The sequence below is a fragment of the Ammospiza nelsoni genome, chromosome 2 (assembly GCF_027579445.1).
Source record: "Ammospiza nelsoni isolate bAmmNel1 chromosome 2, bAmmNel1.pri, whole genome shotgun sequence".
NCBI classification, from domain to species: Eukaryota; Metazoa; Chordata; class Aves; order Passeriformes; family Passerellidae; genus Ammospiza; species Ammospiza nelsoni.
The window spans coordinates 91078578-91098089 of record NC_080634.1 but is presented as its reverse complement, the minus strand read 5'-3'; positions in this window follow the sequence as shown (position 1 = coordinate 91098089).

The following is a 19512-nucleotide window of genomic DNA, read 5'->3' as shown; positions in this document are numbered from 1 at the left end:
TTGCACACTCCAGAGGTGCTCAAAATTTAAACTCATGGATACATTTCTCATGCAGGCATATGAGCAGCTTTTAAGGTATATTTTATGCTTTCATATGTTTATTTCTTAATAATTGAGCAAGATGATAAAAACTCTAGCAGAGAAGGTAGTTGCTAAGAAGGGACCACCAGTATCCTAATGGAGGCAGAAGGTATTTTGACAGACTTGAAATTATACAGTAGCACAATTATTTCTCTTTCTCCAGGTATTCCAAAGTTAACAAGCTATGTTAAATTTCCTCAAGAAGGAAGAAAGGTTTTTCTGCTTTGGGCACACACACTTGACTAAACTTTTTGGAGGAAAATATTTCTTCCTTCTGTGCTTGTACTGCAGCTGAGGATAAAAAAAGAGATAACACTTCCCTGACAAAGCCTTCGGACCATCTTTCAGTAAAGCTCTTAAATGATAGCAGGAACACAAGAAGGTCTAAGTACTAAACACACCAGAATTTAAATTTCTTTCTCCATTTCAAGTGTATGGATTACATGGACTGGAATATGGTGTTTTCCTTACTGTGTGTAAGACCAAATAGTGTCCTGACTTGTGCACCACTGGAATGCTGAATTTTGTTTTACAGATTGGAATAATGATTTGCAGATTTTTTAAAAGGAAAAATTTGTAATCTGACAGAGATCACTGATTTATTTTACGTCTGGGTCTTGAAAAAGACCTATAGTCACTCCTTTGAGTTTTGCAGAGTTTTCAAGTGTGAAAAAGGGCATAAATGAAAAGCCGTGGAAGAAGTCAGATTTTCTATGAGACTGTGTACCATAAAAATAATAACAAGGGGAAATGGAAAACCACTAAAATAAGGACTGTGATCTAGTTTATGTCCACACATGGTAAGGTATTATCAAACAGTTATTTCTCCTAGTTAATCATTAAGTGCCCTCCTACACTCTTAAAAACTAATGTGAGGAACACTTTTAGGACAGAAAAGTACACACAATGGATATGTGAGTAAGAAGCATGTGAACCAACAAAATAACAGCTCTCTCTTCTGTAGAGCTCTATATTCTTTTACAACTAGGTTGTTTCATTAACAATTCCAGAACATTAGAATGTATTGTGTTATTCTGTAAAGCTTGTTGTACAGAAACAATTCAATAAATGAAAAGTCTGAATTCTAAGTATTATTATTATTTTTGTTCAGATTTTCTTTGTGGTGCAAAATTCTTTTGATTGCTTCAGACCTACAACAATCCCCTGTTGTTTATCATAAATAACAAGTTGTTTTATTTCTCTGGGCTTGCAAGTTTCATTTTATTCTGTTGCTATAATTTCTATTCATTTTTAACATGAACACATTTTCCTACAGAAGTAGTCTTGTATCTAACTGTACCTTGTGATTTTTTGGCTGTGAAAAGCATTCTAGTTGATGAGAAAAGGGTGAAAATCATTCCACCCCCTCACCAGAGTGAACTGAACTTTCTAAGGATATATTTTTGCCCCTTTTTGAAAGGGAATAGGTAATGCTTTCAGTTCTGACTGCCCACTTGCTAGACATTCTTTATACTGAATTCAGAAACAATTTAGTGGTGATGCCATTAATTTTATTTCTGATAGAATTCTTATTGTGTCAGCTTGATCCTGCATTGTCACAAAAGAATATAGACTTTTTATAAAAAGCAGTATTTAAAACAACAAAGCTGGGGCTGATTTACCAGTACCACCAGTTTTGCAAAATCTATGAAAACTGTGTAGTCTTTCTTTTGAATTGAATTTCTCTATGATGGGTGAGGAGAGGGAATTATGGCCTCCATGATAAATTATAATATTTTTATCTCTCTTTCTTCCCTACTGAGACCTTTGCATATTTTCCATACTGAAGGTATGATCTTTTAGTCCCTTCTTTTTCACAATCAGAGCCCTGTAGAGCCCATAGTCAAGGATTCACTGCTTGTATGAAATTAGACAGACTGGATCACGCTGGTCATCTGTCCCCTCTGCCATTCTGCACTAACACAAGAGAATACATGTGATTTACTTCAATGAACTGTGACTCCCACAGTTTCCCAGTGTCCCCCGCTGCAATTCTTAACAAAGATGTGATCAATCATTTTGGTCTTCATTCAACTGGGAAAAACGTGCTAAGAGGAGTACCTCCTAAGATGACCAGAGTTTGTCTTTCTGTCTAACAGACTGATAAATCTGTATAACCAATTTATACATTTTTTTAAACTGTACAGGAAAATGACTTACAGCTAATAACATGCCTCAGATAAGAGTCTATTGACATTTTAACTGCCGAAGATCCAGAATCTAAATATGCTGGGGGCAGAGGAGCTGAAATGTTACATCTGCCATTTCTAGTGGTTGGGAATCCCTCTTCCAAAACCACAGGGGCAGCCTACACAGTCTGCAAGGGTGAATTCACAGGCCATATCTTTATTTTGCCAACTCTGCAATGCATGTCTAAGAATGCATCCTTCTCTCAATTTCCACCACTTACAACTCACCTTAACTTTTATCTGGAGAACTGCATTTTTTTCCTTTCAGGCACTGACAGCTGTTGTTTCCTGCTTGTTTGTGTTGAAAATATAGCCACAACAACCATTTTCCAAGCTCATGGAATCACTGCCTTGAATCCTTGCAGTGTTTCCTTTCCCCATCTCATTGCATTTCTCATCTTTTTGACGTAGTTTATAAGTACTTCATGATGTTCTTGTCAGTCTCTGGCAGATATCCACCACCTATTAGTTAAAGTTCACATGGGGTATCAGTGGCATCCTCCTCCTGCGGGAGATCACCCTCACCAACAGTTCTAAAAACCACTTCATTATCTTTTTAAAATCTTTAAATTTCTCTATCTGACTGCTTGTGAGTGAAGGTGACATTTGTTCTCCTTATGTAGGTATCTTTACCTGAACTAGTTTTCTGTTCTCTTCTGTGCAAAACAATACAGCTTTTATGGTGTAAATTATATGACTGATTTCAGGCATCTACTGTGGATTAAGATGAATCTCACTTTGCAAGTGATTATTCCTTTTTACTACTAGGGGAGTGTATGGTTCCAGTTCAGATGCAGATGATTTTACAGCTATTACAACTAACTTACCTTATCTAATGATGGATGGATATAAACTATATCTATACTCTCTCTATATAATATGAATTGAAGCACTCAAATTTAGATGCTTACAGTGTAGATGTCAGCACATGACTTAGAATCCCCACTACATCAATGGAGCTCTAGGTAGTATAGGTGATGGAGCCTGGAAGAAAATTCAGCTGAGCTCATCCAAATCCTTCCGCAAGACTGTGGTATATTTTAGTTCAAAAAACTCCATCCATCTGTCTGGTAGGCAACTATGATTTGTTTCATATTGCAGCTGGTCAACCTACGATTATTACCTCAGTTTACTCTAACATTGGAGCATCAGAGTCAGTTAATGGAACTACTTCTGCTAAATATTAATTTTTTTTCCCCTTGAGCTATTTGCAGTATAAAAATATTAAAAACATGAACTTTAATGCATACAGAGTACTTTTGGAGACTGCAACACTATTTGGAAACACTGCAAACAATGACATGTCTTCTTGTGAGTAGCATCCCAAAGAGATGTTATCAATTTGAGTTTGAAACTTTATTGTTCTGTAAGAAAGAAAAAGTATTCATTAAACTGAATGGTGCACGAGTTTCACTCCTCTGTGAAGTTAAAGCAAGAAACTTTCCCTTAAGAAAATCATATTAAATCCTAATACTAGTTAATCCAACTTCCCCTGTTGCACACAAAAGAAACACTATTGCCACCCATGCTTCTCCACACTATTTTATAAAGGACCTCCTGTCTTAAAACAAGAGACATTCTTATCCCCCTTTTCCTGATTCCCCTGCTTACATCTGGCATGACCTCCCATAATTTCCAGGATGTAAATCCAGGTGTCTAACAGCATCAAAAAAAAAAAAAAAAAAACTGTTTAGAGAGAATACATCAAGCATCTTTTCCTTTAGACAAATCAGATCTTGAAATGAACTCTTGAAGAAGTTGTACCCTTTTTCTTTTATCATAAGCAATAAATTCACAGCTTATTCTATTCTATAGCTATTCTATTTTTTCTAGACAAGCATAATACCCAGCCATGAGAACTGCAGTCGATGTTCCTTTCCTAAACTTTTTCAACTTGTTTAAGTAGACCATAATTTTTTCCTGTCCTGTTAGATTTCAGAGGCCACCATTGATAATCTCTTGAAAAAAGGTTGGTTATTTTTGTCCCTGGACTTCTCCGTTTCAGTCTTTGTAGGAGAAGCTTTCATGTCAGAAAACTCATCCTGTTTAAAGCAGAAAGAAGCCGCTTGGCAATGTAATCTCTTCATCTTCTCTGGTGCATGTGGGAAGGCAGTGACTGTGGAGCAGTGTACCTGTGTGCTTAGCAGTCAGCCTCTGCTTTATCTGTATTTGTGCAATTGCTCTGGAGAAGCAAAAGGGAAGGAGTTTGAAAAGTTATCACAATACCCTGACAATAGGTCTTTTGTAACCCAAAAAGTAACATGGATACACCAGAGGATAGTGGGGATACCATGTGCTTTGCTACAGCTGGTGAGACTTATTCTGCCTGTAAGAGTTTTGCTGGTTTTAGCAACCATCCAGAACTATATAATTCCTCAGAAATGTGAGGTTAGGAGTAGACAAGTAGAAAAATAGGGTAGTAGGTTACAAAGTATGTTTAGAGTTTGAGTCTATCTGACAATACACATCCTTGCCCTTTCACCGCAGATTGCTCGGGAGGACTGAATTTCAGGTACATAGTGTAGACATCACAAAAAACTTCTGCTGTATAGACACATGCATACACTACTCCCTCACCTCCACTCCGCTCACACAGAGATGTACAAAGGTAATACCACAGTTGTTCATATCTTATGACAATCATAAACGGAATTCTGCATAACAGAAAAAAAATTGTTCATATTGGTGGATAGTTATGGCTAACTCTACTTGGATATTTTCAATGTACTCTGAACTATGGGCTATCAGACATGATCTGCTTTATTTTAGGCCTTTTCTAGCTCCAATGAAATCAATGGAAAAATTCCTACTAAATTAGGTGAAGCATGTTCATCGGAAGAGGAAGTTGCATAACCATATATATATATACATTTTACATTGTAAAATGTCACTTAAATATTCCATACTTATCACTTGAAGCAATTTTCTTCACAAATCTGAAGAAATTCCTCCTCATAACTTAAAAATAAAATTGGTGTGAATTATACTTTTGTGAAGACAAAATAAGAAGTTGAAAAACACCCCCTTCACAATGGTGTACATGTGTGCATGCCTGTGTTTGCCTGTGTGTGTATATGTTTGCTCATATTTTTAAAAGAAATTTACTTTCATGCCTGCATCTCAGCAGACTGTCCAGCGTGGGATGAAAACATTGTCATATGCACATAAAACATGCGTCCAACTGGCCAGTGTTTTCTCATCTGTTACATATTTAAGGTCATTAGCTTTACACATTTCAAATTTCTCAAAACCTGAAAACCAAGGAACAAGAACTGTGCACAGGAGAAAATCTCCTTTCATCACACTGGGATTATTCGTCTATCCCAGGTGCTCGAGCCTGGGCTTTCTCTTAGTCTAATTGATAACTGTGGGGCTCCTCCCCTTAACCCGCTGACTTTTGTGCGTTCCCTTCCCTTCCCGGGTGACTACTGCTTCACTGTTCTACCTCATTCACTTATGGTTGACCTGGAGCTCCTGGGTTAAGCTTCCCCACTGGTATTCAACCTTGGACCTTTTTATTGTTCTACTCATCTGACCTCTGATACACTAAATTCTAACAAGGTGATCTGAAAAAAATCACTCATTTTTTTGCTGTGTGGTTTCATGGCTCGTCTTTTTACTGCTCTTGGCTGATGTTCTTTTCTCCACTTCAGACCACCAAGTGCTCTGCTTTAGTTTGTCAATTTATAGAGCTGTCATGGTTTCAAATGCTGTGACCATTGTGTAGAATATACTCTCCTGACCTCTGAAGCAACTTTCTGTATTTCAATTGTTAACTCATTAGGGTTGGGAAGAACAGCTGAAAAGGGAATGGCCTTTTTCCCACAATTGCTTCCAATGAGATGCTTGAAGAGTCATCACAGTCCAGGCTTAAGAGAAATCAAGAGGATGCTGCTAGAAATTAGCTCCAGTTATTTTTTATTCTTGCCTAAAGGAAACAAGCTAAACCGCTCAATGCCCCAGAATACTGGTATTGTCATCATCAGTTCACTGCTAAAATTCAAGGGGATTCATATCAATAAAGCTAATAATGAAAAGATGACTCAGATGATTCTGGTTTGGATAATTCACATACTTTGCCAAAGAATTCCAAAATACAGACAAAATATATTCTTTAAACATAACTTTTTTTTTATTTCTTTCATTGTCATCACACAATCTTTGTTTGCACTGGCCCTTTGTCTGGATTCTGAGCCTTGAACTGTCTTCTCCCAATCAAGTTTTTCTAATAAATATTGTTTTAACTCTTGCCCTTTGAAAATATATTTTGAAGAAGAATAGAGAAGTGAATGGACAATACCAGCAAAATTTATTCTGAAGTCAGCTGTCTAAGAAGAGTGCAGTCTTAACCATATTTATTACAACCCCCCTCATGCAACAAACTCCTTCCCTTCTTTCTTTTCATTCAAGTGGGGAAATCACCTTACTCAGCTAGCAAATAAAGAAGTGCTTCTGTCATTTATGGAGAGTTTTATAGCATTAATAATTTTCATACTCTGAATTTTCAGATTGATGCACATTTTTTTCTGAAGTTTCTCTGACCAACTAATTTCTAAACAGCAAAAATAGCATCTGGTTTTGCCTTTTAAAAGAACTTAGCGTAGGTAAGTATTTAGCAGTTCTAAACATGTAATGTCTAGTTACATGTGCATAATCTAAAATAAAGAAAAATTTCTGTCTTTTCTCTGGCATCACAGGTATTTAGATCAACCACAGATTTTGATTTCAACAGGAAAAGAAGAATCACTTTTATGACCTCACGAGAACTATGCTTTTAGCAACATCCTTAATTTTGAGAGACTACTTGGTACAGCGTTCTCCTTGGTTGCACTAATCATGGCAGCACAGTTTTCTGATAACATGAAATACTTGAATGCATCCTTCATTTTTTTATGTCAGAGAATCATAATAACAAGAGCTTGCATTTTTGGAGGTCTCATCATCAAGTGTTTCAGAGTACTTTGCAAAAACTAATTTAAACTTCTCAATTTCCCAGAGAACAAGGCTGGCTTGGGTGTATCTCTACTGATTTCACTTAGCATGATACAGAAATGACACATTTCCTCTAGATACTGTAATAACTTTTTACAGGTGGGTAAATTGAAGTATTGGCTTACAAATGTCCTATCCAAAAAATACAAACCGAGTCAGTAAGACAATGAAATTTGTATTTCATGGGCTGGTTTTCAGCCTTCTGAATCAGTTGCTAATTCTTTCATCATGCTTGACGATTTAACATTTAACAGTTTTTCTCTGTTTAAGTCCACCTGTTTCAAAAGACGCTCTTGTAAACTATCTCTAAACAATATTAGCATAAGTTTTAAATAATTAAAGCAAAGAAATTAGAGACTATTTTACCAGAATTTAAATGATCAAATAAAGTAGAAGGAATATAATCATTGTAGAGCTGGTGCTGCCTAAAAACTGTAAATGCATTTGATTGCCTGTGTTAGACATCATTAGACTATTTACTTTAATAAAACAGTAAAGCCAATACTATACAGCAGCTTAAATCAATTTCCCTAGAATGATATTACAGCTGCCAGATCTTCCAAAGTTGAAGATCATTTCTTTTCTGAAAAGGTAAGAAGTCTTCAAACCTTACTGTTCCATTAAAAAAAATATATTTTCATGGATGCTAAAAGGATATCAAAAAGCAATTTGTGTTAGTGTTTGTACAAGCAATTGCAAAAAAACCCAAAAAAAAAACCAAAAAGAAAAGAAAGCTGGCTGATTGTGTTGTGCTTCTTCGGCATCATTGTTTTTAACAGATGGTTTGCTATTACAACCGCCTTTACTTCAGCAAGACTTTATAACCCTGCAAATTTGGGTTTCTTTTTGTTTGCTTTTCTTTTTTTTCTTGGTGTTGCTGTGCACCATTCGCATTTAAAAGTTTATGCAGGTTACTTTGTTGGTGCTTTGAATCTCAGTTAATTCTGGTCTCTTATAGTATTGGGATGATATTTACTATCTGTGCTTGCTCTGGACCAAACGAATTTGGTTGTAAATAGAAGGTCTTCTTTTATGAGGATGTTCACTTCACAGCTTGAGCAGTGTAATTTTTATACAGGTCTCAGCAATCAATAAAAAAGCCACAGGAGGAATGATTTATCTTGTTGGTTACAGAGACTGTCACCGAGAGAAATTGTAAAAGATCAATTTACACAACCTGGTGTGAGAACGTTATTGATATAACACGGCTGATCAGTTTCTGGTAGTCTATGGGTAGGCGGGGAGAGAGCCCTGCCCTCGGATAGGGCCACTCACCAAGATCTTAATAGACTCGCTGGTCCATAAAATGGACATGAAGCCAATGAAGGGCGAGATTCCGCGCGCGCATGGAGCACTGAGTGGCCCGCAGGAAAATGGATTGGCTCAGCTCCGATTAGTTAGTTAAGCAGTGTCATGCATCCTCTTTTTTTTCCTTGTTGCTTTTTTCTTCTTCTTCTTCCCCCTGCTCCCCCTCCTACTGTGAGAACTGTTCACTTGGAGGCTCACTGCCTTAATTACAAAGGGCCCTTTTAACTACAGGTCACAGGAGTTGGCTCACTTGACAGGAAATAAGGAAACAAGCTACCTTCCTGGAAAAAAAAAAGAAAATCAAACTTCCACTCCTCAAATTAGTTAAATGAAGCTTATCAGCACTTGTTAGTTGATCCTTTGACAGTCTGTTAATTGCAGCTGGTACATTAAGTTATGTTATAACCAGCAGGACATATGATTAAAAAATAAATAAATCTACGGATATGTCACACAGCATTGTTGGTGGAGAAAACAAAGTAAGAACAATGTTGATATTTGCTGTAAATATCACAGCACAAAAGACTAATTTCTTTCTTATTCTGTAGAATTAAATTGCATGCTAACTGAAGGGGTTCGTTTGGATCAGAAAAGGACTGCTCTATACAATGAGATTAGAAAGGTTCTCACTGCATCTTAATAAAAGCCAGCATTGGCTACTCCATCAATACAAGTGGTCTGTACCTACAGATGTTATACATGCAGATGTTAACATGCTTCTCCTGGTATATGCTTTCCATTATATTCTTTTATTTACAGACAATAATTTCTTACTGTTATTACTGGAGGGAAAGAAAAGAACATAAGCAGCATTAAGAAACCCCATGGCAGTTTTTTCTCCTTCATAGGAAGTGACTCTACAGTATAACTGCTAGCAAAAATAAAGGATCTAAAGGCACATCAAGGGGAAAAAACTGTTTTCATGCATTTAACCTGTTAATTATAGTAATCTACACTACAGTGCAAGTATTGTAACCTGGAATGGGAAATGGGTGATTGAAAGAATGAGCTGACTAAGACAAAAATGATTAAATCCACACTTTGAATGGATGATTTTTGTATGTAATTTGAACTACACATTCTTAAGTTGTTTCATTTTCGCATTTCTGTACTCATTGGCATGTATCAAAGAGAGACTAGCTGAAATTAATGTTTTCTTACCTTCATCTGCCAGAGTAGTTTAAATACTTCTCGAAGACTGAAAGATGTGTTCTTCTGGACCCATAATATGTGCTTTAAGCTGTGTTTTATGCTCATTATGAAGTAATATTTTGAAATCCTATGCACCCCAACAATTTTGCTTCTTTTTATCTATGGAAGGACACATAAATAAAAAAGTTACTCTCATACCACCAAATATTAAAAGTCTCTATTAGTTATCATTGTTTTTTAATGTTATTGTACTCACCAACAGGCCTCACTGTGTTCATATTATGTCCTAAGCACAGACACATGTGTCACATCCCCCTGCCCTGACCCTCTGTGGAGGAGACAGGCCCTTCTCTCCAGTTTCTTCATATCTCAAAGTCAGATTCTTTGTTCTCAAAATGGATGGAGTTCAAATGCTGTCCCTCTTCCTATGCCTTTCCGTACTCAGATCAGAAAAGAAATAAAGCAATTATGACCTGAGTGAAGAAATGGAGCTTGTGAGTCCAAGGGAGAGGAGTGGGTGGGGGAAGACAGTGGTGATGGCCAGATGTGGATGATCACTAGAAGCTGGGGGTAGTGGAGAAAGGACAGAAGGGAATGTGGAGAACTCAGTATGTTCTCCACATGCTGAAATGACTTGATATTATTCTAAATCCATGTGTGCTAGTAACCCCTCAAGGCACACAAACTTCTGGAGTGGGTGGTAGCCCTGATTGAACTTGGGTCCAGTTTCTTCTTAACCACAGAAAGAAACAGCTCCCATTTCTGTGGATACCTAGTGAGGTGCAAGGATGGCCACAGCGCCTGTTGACCTGTCTTGCTCATCCTTGATTATGTTCTAAGCCAAATTTGGTCATAAATAACCATTTATACCATGGCTTCTAGTGGTGAGTGGGCAGAGAAAGAGTTGCTTTTCTCTACAGCTGCCAAGCCACTCACTGCCTCAGGCAGTCTGAAATCATTAGCCAGCCATATTCCTCCCCTGCCTTTCTCATGACGAAGTTGTGCTCTTCCCAGAAATCAAACAAATGCTGTTCCTCTGTCCCTCACATGGATGTTACCTTAGCAGAGCAAGCCTGGACATGCTGTCACCGAGCTGTCCAAGTAGAATGGTCATCTCCCTTTCTGCTGTGAAGCCTTTTTTGTTTCCTTTCCCTGTGTTCAGGGCTCCTACTAAATGAACATCATGGTCCCTGACTCAAACTCTGGCAACTCCAGTGACTGTCCCTCAAATTAGTAGGTCCTTGAATTGCAGAAAAACATATTGAGGAAGTCCTTCACCAAGATTTTCCCTGATTCACTGGAAGGGCAGCTGGTAACAACACCCTGTTGTTAAAGCCTTTCTATTATAGAAAATCCCTGTGACCTTTTATTTTGAGAATCTCTCATATTTTTGTTGTTTGTAGAAGGTGTTTGGTATTCAGCAAAGGAAATCCCTTTGGGCAGCAGAAGTCTCTTCTCTTTGTCCCATAAAATTCCATTTAGGATGCAAAGTGACAGAAATTGTCATTACCCTTCTCTTATTTTTATCTCTTGGGAAAACCTTAGTAGACTTCACGCTGCAGGCCAAGCTCACACTGACACTGCCAACACCAAGAGACACAGATTGAACTAGCTGAAGACAAGGAAATGGAAAGGTAGGTGAAGAAGACGTTCAGTCTGTGGTCTCACATTACAAAAAATTCCAAACCAAGCAGTTTCTGTCCCAAACCATCCCTAAAATAATTAGCTTAAGGGGTAGCAGTACAGACTTCTTGACACTGTAGACTCAAGATGTTTTCCTCATTCACACAATGCACATAAACACACACACCCCTTTCTCAGCTAATGTGCATCTGCACACTTAAATATCTCAACAATCCTAGCAATAGCATCCTGCACTGCAATGCAGCACGTTCAAGATTCATGTGTAACTTCCAATGCCAGAAATAAGAAGGAGTGTAAAATAACTCCAAGCAGAGTTATCTTTAAATTAATTTTCCTGCGGTTGCAAGACCTTCTACTTGAGAGTTAAGAAATGCCTCTGAACCCTAATTTAGCTTCTTTTACATGAATGTGTTCTGGTGCAAATATGTGTTATATATGATCATACTACCTTTTCCAACTGATCCTGTTTAAATCAGTATTCAGGGTGGACTGTTCAGAGGATAGGAGAAGGTTAGCAAATACAACCAAAAGGCTGACATTTTAGTCTTACATATTTGATTTTGCAGTCACTATTATTATTGCAGTCACCAAGTAACTATTTTCAACTAGCAGTTTGTGAACCTGGAATCTCATATATTCTTATGCTCAGAAATAGTGTGAGCTATTCATTAAAGTCAATATTTTAGGTAGTGTATGTCATTCCTTTGTTAAAAAATTACAGAATTCAAGCATTTTCGATAACTACCTAGAACCCATGAAAGCCATGCAATCCATGTCATTAGTGTAGATTGTGAATTAAGTCACTGAAGGTGTTGCACACTCCTAATATTTTACTTATGCAGAGAGATCTTGCACAAGACTTTGCAGAATAATGTTCTTTGTCCTGGAATGAAAACCCAGAATTTGCTTCTTCAGCATTTAACATAGATGTATACTGAACACTGCTCAGGTGTGGATTACATCCTGGACTCACAGTTATCAGATTCTGAGATGAACCCCCAGCTTCACACACATACACTTATCAAGAGAACCATATTCAGCTTCAACCAAAACTTTTCATAGCAAGAGTTGTGTGAAAAATAGATTCCTAATTTAGAGGCATTTGAGACTTTAGTTTTAAAACAGTTCAGACATAAGTTATATTTTGCTTTCAGAATTTCTCCTGATATTAGAATTATGAGATTTTTTTGAACTCTCTCATGGATTTCTGAAATGAAATATGCTCTCAGGAACTTGGAGACTGATGGATAAAGTCGACATTGCTTTGCTAGCTTCCCTTCAGCCACCTCCAGAATAGCAGCAGTTCAAAGACTCATGCACAAAGCTTAAAATGTTTTTAACCTAATGGAGAAATCTTTAATAGTGTGATGTAAAAGCCCTAACATCTATATTTGAAAAAACAGACTATCTTCATCAGCCCTTTATTATGATTGATTCCTTGTGATATTATTGGTAGTACAAAAATGTGAGCCAAATTTCTAATGGCTAAATGCATGTAAGAGTTGCAGCTCAGATGGTCTTCTGCAGCATGGGGAGGTGCTGAGCATTGTGCTAAGCCTTGTGGGAACATGTCTCTTCCAAATTGCTATCTGCTTTCAGCAGGGAAAGGGCTAAGGATGTGCTGCAGATCCGCAGCCACGCCGACGCTCGGCAGCACGTGTCGCACACCCGGCAGCGCCGCGTCAAGCAGCCAAACCGGGGCTCTGATGTTACCCCACTTCTTGCCACCAGCCAAAAAGACATAAAGCTGGACACACTGGCATCAGGGCAGAGGCTCAGAAGCAGTGCTTCTTGGAGGATTGTTCAGACTCTCTGTGGATCTACAGAGGGCAGAAATCAATTTTATAATTGCAGTGAATACCATGAGATCTGTATCACCACTCTTCTGGAAATGAAATGCAGGTAATGAAACCAGCTGAAATGAAGACATTACCAACTTGTGACACTTATTCATAACACACACGTGAATAGAAATGTCTCAGGTGGAACTTAGGACAACTGTCAGTAACTGCTGTTCAAATCATCTGGTCTCTCTCTTTCCCCAAACAATTCATTTTCCTATAGCAAATGCAGTTGTTGAAGCAAATTTGCATTCTGATGCAGCGTGTGCTGCTGTGTTTGTGTGCTCCTTTGTTTTATGGCATAGCTGGTGAGTTTGAGTGAGCTTTACCCAACTGAAGGTAAACTTGTTTTATGTGTTTAATTTAGGACACAATGCATTATGTCTCAAAATTGTTTTCTCCGTTCCATTCAGGAGCCAAAGTTAGTGAGACATAGAAGGCTGCATCTGTGTTACCTCAAAAAGCAGAGTGGCATTATCCAGCTGGGTGTTCTCTAAAGGCTTTCATTTCACCAGTATCACAAACAGTGATGGCATATGGTCTTGGTGCTGGTGATGTAACTCCTGGCAGTAGTTCTGCTGCTAATGCAGAGAACTTATGGCATTTTTGTCCCTGTGTTTGCTTGTTCCTAGTTTATTTTCTTTTGAAGCTAACTTAGGTTCAAAAACCTTTTATTCAGAGAACTTGTTTTGACACCAACATTTATGCCTCTGTGATCAAAATGTTCTAACCTAGAAAATGTAGGCTTTTGGTTGGTTTGTTGAGTTTTGGCTTGTTTTTATCTTGTTGTTTTAAGTTCATTTCTCTTTGAGAAAAGTCTTTTTCTGGTGCACTTGGCTGTACATAGCCAGAGTTTACAAGGTGCACTTAAATTGAAATATCAAAGAGAACTGTTGAAATGACGTGCTTGCAAAATGTGTGCAATTATCTGCTATTAACTCATCTGGAATCCTGTGATGAGCAAACTGTGATTTTCAATGTGTCATTACATTGTTGCATCAATGGGCTGTTCAACAGCTCAATTTAAAAAATACTCAAGAAATAATCATTACAAGAGGTAATCCTTCCACTTTGATTCAAATAAATCTGTTCCTACACTAGGCTGACATGATCATGGATCTCATGAGGTTTCAGTGCTTTGTTTGCACTTACTTTACAATATTTACTGCTGATTTTGCTGTTGCATGCTTTATTTTTGATAAGGCATCTTGAATTCTGTTTTCTAATTATGTAGAGAAGAATGAGGGATAATGCTACCATCCCTGATTTCTTGCCTTTAGCTACAATGGCACAGTGGTGTTCTTTACACAGTGTCAAAGTGCTTGTTTTGTTATTATGGTGTTACAATATTTTTATCCTATGGATAATTCTGCCTCCTCTGGTGAATATTCCACTGCAGTTACCCTCTTCTAGCACTGAAAAGTCAAATCTGTTTTGTGTTTTCATTTGCAATTAATTTGTGTGGAAAATGGTCAGCTGCGTGATGAACTTATTATTTTACTGTGGCTTTTTTCTGCTCGATAGACAGGTACTTTGGAAAATTTGTCTTGGAGAAGACACTATCAAGTATGTTAAATATGTAAATATACTCCAAGTTTTCTATTCTTAATAATACCACTTTATTTCCACTGCTTTTTGCCTTTAGAAAAGGATTCTGTAAAACGGCTTCCAAATTTCACTATGGTCAGACACTACATATTTGAACTTGATTGGCTTTTTTTCATTATGTATTCTGGAAGAACTGCTTGTTGACAGAAATAATTGCAGGATTCTTTTTCTTTTCCTCTCCCAACAGAGTATATTTCCACTCGCTTGTGACTTGGGACATTCTGCTATTGGGCAATTAGTTTGAAGAAGTTTGTGCTTATGTTTTAAGTTCTATATAAACTTAAAAATATTCTTGCTTACCTGGCGATTTTTCTTCTAGCTAATCACTTGCAGTAACTGTAATGTAACTGAAACAATCACGCTTTGCATATGCTGGCTTCTTCCTCTGCAACTGGTGTAAACATCCAATTGTTTTGGCCAGAAACAGGCTTTATTTCAGTGTGTCAGAGGATGAAAGGCATAAAGAGGCTTCTAGCAGGTGAATATGTGCTGGTGCATATGCGTGGGAAGGTACTGCTCACAATCGTTAGGGGCAAGGAATTAGCCAGCAGTAGTTTGTGTGCTGCAGTAGGTGGGAAGAGTCAGCCTGCTGAAATATGAGACAGGCAGTGGAAGGGAATCATCCAGCAGTTGCCTGTGAGCTGGAGGTTATCATAAGGTGGGTGGAAGAGAGAGAAGAAGAATGGGCAAGAGAATTAGGGGAAAAAAAAAAGAAAGAATGCAGATGAAGAAAAAGAAGTCCAAGGAACAGAGAAAGAGCAGAAGCAGAGATACTACACAAACTGCTTGTAGCATGAGTGATAGAAAAGACAGATTAAAAAAGTCATCTATGTTTCTAGGAGAACAAGTGCAACCAGTTAAAAACTGCAGGACAACATGTACTATTAGCTAGCATTGCCTTTGTGTTAGAGTATGTATTGAGTTGTGAAACTGTCTGACATAAATGATGTTGAACAGCCTACACGGATTTGGTGCAAACAGAAGGTTAGACATTGGGTAAAGTGTATCAACAGGAAAAAAAATAAAAATCCTTAAAAAATAAAAATTAATTTTTCAATTCAGAATGTAACATCCTTCCAAGACATTCCTGCACAAGAAAAACACCATGAAATAATCCAGGCTGCCACCTTTTAAAATACTGGCAGCTTCTCAGCTATTTCCTGTGTGAACACTGAGTGCGCAGTAAACACAAAGAAGCCCCTTTCACTCATCCAAGTGGACCAAGTGACCATGAAGATGTGTGCTATGTGTGTTTATTTGAGAAGCTGGAATAGTGTAGCTGTAAAATCAGAGCCTAGCTTTCTGCATGTCATCTTTCTTGTCCAAGGTGGCAATCCGTCCACAACATAAATTACCAAGAGTTGGCTTCCCTCTGAGGGTGCTAATGGGGTGTAGGTGCAACTCTTTGAATAATAGCTCTAATGTAACAAAATAATGCAGGTGTTTGAATTGCTAAAATACTCACAGAGGAGCTGCATTTGCCAAGAATAGACAGAGGTACATGAACACATAATTTGTGATTGCATGAATGAATACCTGGTAGAGACCCTTTTAATAATTTACCACTGCATCCATGCAACAGTGTCTTACACTGGGAATAGCAACCAAGCATGAAAAGTAAAAAAGAAAGAACTGGCTTCTCAAGAAAGGCTAGTTGTCTAGAAGAAAAGCTTTGCTTCTACCCATTTGTTGCTGAGCACTCTTCACAGGCTGTAGGTAAGCAAAATTTTAGGGACTTGTCCAGTTATCAAAAAATTTGGCTGCTCTGTAGTTTCAAAAGTGCCAATGCTTCATTCACCATGAAAATCAGAAAGAGGAACTCAGCTTGCCAGAGCCATCTACCACTCCAGAGTCTCACTGTGCTCACAAATATATTCCAGGGAATCATACTTTAGTCTTAATGACAACAGGGAAGAGAGGCTGAATCATTTTAGAGCCTGTAAGAAAACACGCAGATTTTATGCTCCAGGGGCTTGTTCTTGTTCAGCCCAGGCTATCAGAGAAAGATGGTAGTTTCTGTTGAGTTATGGCCATTCAATAGTTTATATGAAGTGATTTTTATAGTCTCAGATAAATGTATAGAAATGGATGTTCCTCAGAAAGTCAGCAAATGTTGCTTCTTGGAGGCAGCTCCTGAAGGGACAAAGAATGGCAGCAACTTCTGCAAATAAAGACAGGGATGTCTGCAAGTCAGAGATTCAGAGAGCACCACAATCTGTCTTGTTGTCTGTATTTGCTTTACACAGAAGTGGCTACTTAAATATTCGACCATTGGGTGTTATGTCTTTCTGTTTTCATAGGCATTAAGTACGTTTCTTCTCCTTCACCCCCGTTTATTTCCCTGCTGTGGAACAGCAGTGCAGTAATGTCAGGTACATTTTGGCAATCCCAGTAGAATCAGTGCCCTCATTCATAAACTGTGATTGCTGTCCTGGGGAAATAAGACTGACTTATATTTGTGGACATAGAGATCTGGTAACAGCGACTAAAGCAAAGTTTAAAAAATGTATTTTAAAAAAAGGGTGATAGAGGGTTTTTACTTTGCTCTTGGCTTTGAAACTAGTAGAATGAAATGGCTCCATTAAAAAACAAAAACTGCATAATGGTATTTCTATCTCAAAATAAATCTTACACTAATAAGGACCACTGGTGGTGTAGTTAGAGAGGTCAAAACTTTCTAACCTCCATAGTGCAAAAAAAAAATTAAAACAACAAGAGAATTTAAAGTTCTTTTTGGAAATAAAAGAGAAGAAGGAGCAGGAGGAGGAGGGGGAGAAACAAAAGAGAAACTCTGTCTTTCAGTTCCAATAGTTCTTGATGTTTAAAATCTCTGAAGTTTTCTTATGTGTTATGAAAAGCTACAAATTTATCTTTTGCCATTTTCCCAAGGGAAGCTGACCCAAATCCACCAGCAGCAGTTGAAAAGGTTTTTCCAAGCTTTATCAAATGGCCCCAACAGAGACCAGCTTAAAATTAAAAGCTTCCCCTACCAGAGGGAATATATGTGACTTTAATAACTGAAATGTGTTTTTACTTTCTATTACAGGGGTCAAAAGGTTTCTAAACAAACCAAATTTATCAATTATTTAGAGCTGATTTCTTCTGAAGTGGTATTTCTAAGATATTATTTGGTGGATAAATTCAATGTTCTAAGGCCAGCAGCAGCATTTTATTCATAACAAATTTCTTCTAAACTGAATTTGCTGGGGCAACTTAATTTCCACTATCGTGTTTGCACTGTGGAAATATCAACTGAAGTGTTATAGGGCCTAACTAGTGGTCTTTTCAAAGAGAAATTCCATATAAGCATGCTTATTCAGCACCACCCTGCTTGCCATTTATTGCTTAAGAAATGAACTGGTACATTGTGTCTGCAGTGGAATTTCTTTAGCTGCTGAAATATCCTTAAAAACCACAAGGCACCTTTAAAGTCAGGAAACAATACCTTAAACTACATTCTCACCCTTGCAGCAAAAGAAAATAACTGTCAGAAGTTTTGTTAAAGACATTTTAAAATGAAAGAAAAGTCCTATACACAGATGTGAGTAAATGCACATTTTCTTAGCCTTCTCTGAGAAGCGAGCACTTCAGTCAGGTTGTTGCGGAAGGGAATTAACAGTAAATTTAGAAAGAGACCATTCTTAATGCCTAATAGGGTCCACTGACTATGTAAATACTCTGTTTGTTATACATTAGCTAAACATACATTGGGTTTCTGCCCAAAGTCTGCCATTTGGTGCAGGGAGAAGATGTTATGGAACAGTTCATAAATTCATGTGGAGCCCTGTTAAATGAAACCAACCATCCAAGAGCTGACATTTTGCCATCTTTAAAATAGCTGCCTCTCTTGCAGTAAAACGTCAGGTTTATTTATGCAGGCAAATATGAAGTAGTAATGTAATCAAGGTGCTATGGAGGGTTTTGTGATTTTTTTTTTTAGAGAAAGAATCTAACTATTAATAAATAAAACGTCTTGAATAGCTGCTCCTTATTTATACTCAAAAAAAATTTTCTTCCTGAAAAGTAACATTAAGGAGGAGTAAAAACATCACTTTGTGACCACTGAAAATAGTCCCTTTTTCTTAGAATACATGATTTCAGAAATATGAATTATTGCTACAAATAAAGAACGAACAGGTGAATGCTCTTCCTCTCTCTTCTGCCTCCTCTCTTTTGCCTTTGGGGCAAAAGAATTCTTCTCAAGCATAAGAGATTGGCAAAAAATGATCAAAGTGAGCCAAATATCAAGGCCTGTCCAATAAGATGTCAAGGAGCTTTTTACCTCCAGGGGACTGACTCAGCTTCTGTCTCATTTCTAGCTCAGATTATTACTTAGGTCTGGACATGGCTTGAGGATGTTGTCAGATAAGGGCTTGAGGTTTGGTCTGGGGACTCTGTGCCCTGAGAAGGCCAAATTTTTGAATGGAATGCCTTACTGAGGTTGAACATGCTTCTGAGTATGTGAAATGGATAACATGACATTTGGGTCATAGTCAGCCAGGAGCTGGTCAGCCAGGAAACTGGTTCTGCACCCAAAGTATTTGTGTGTCTGTGTGGCCTTCCCCTGCCCAAGTTCAGAAGGGTGTTGAATTCACAGCTCAATTTTGGTCCATTGCTGACAGTGATTGAAAACTACATCATGGTGGTTGTTTAGAAGCTTGCATGAAATGAGTGGATGAGCACCAAAATCACCACAC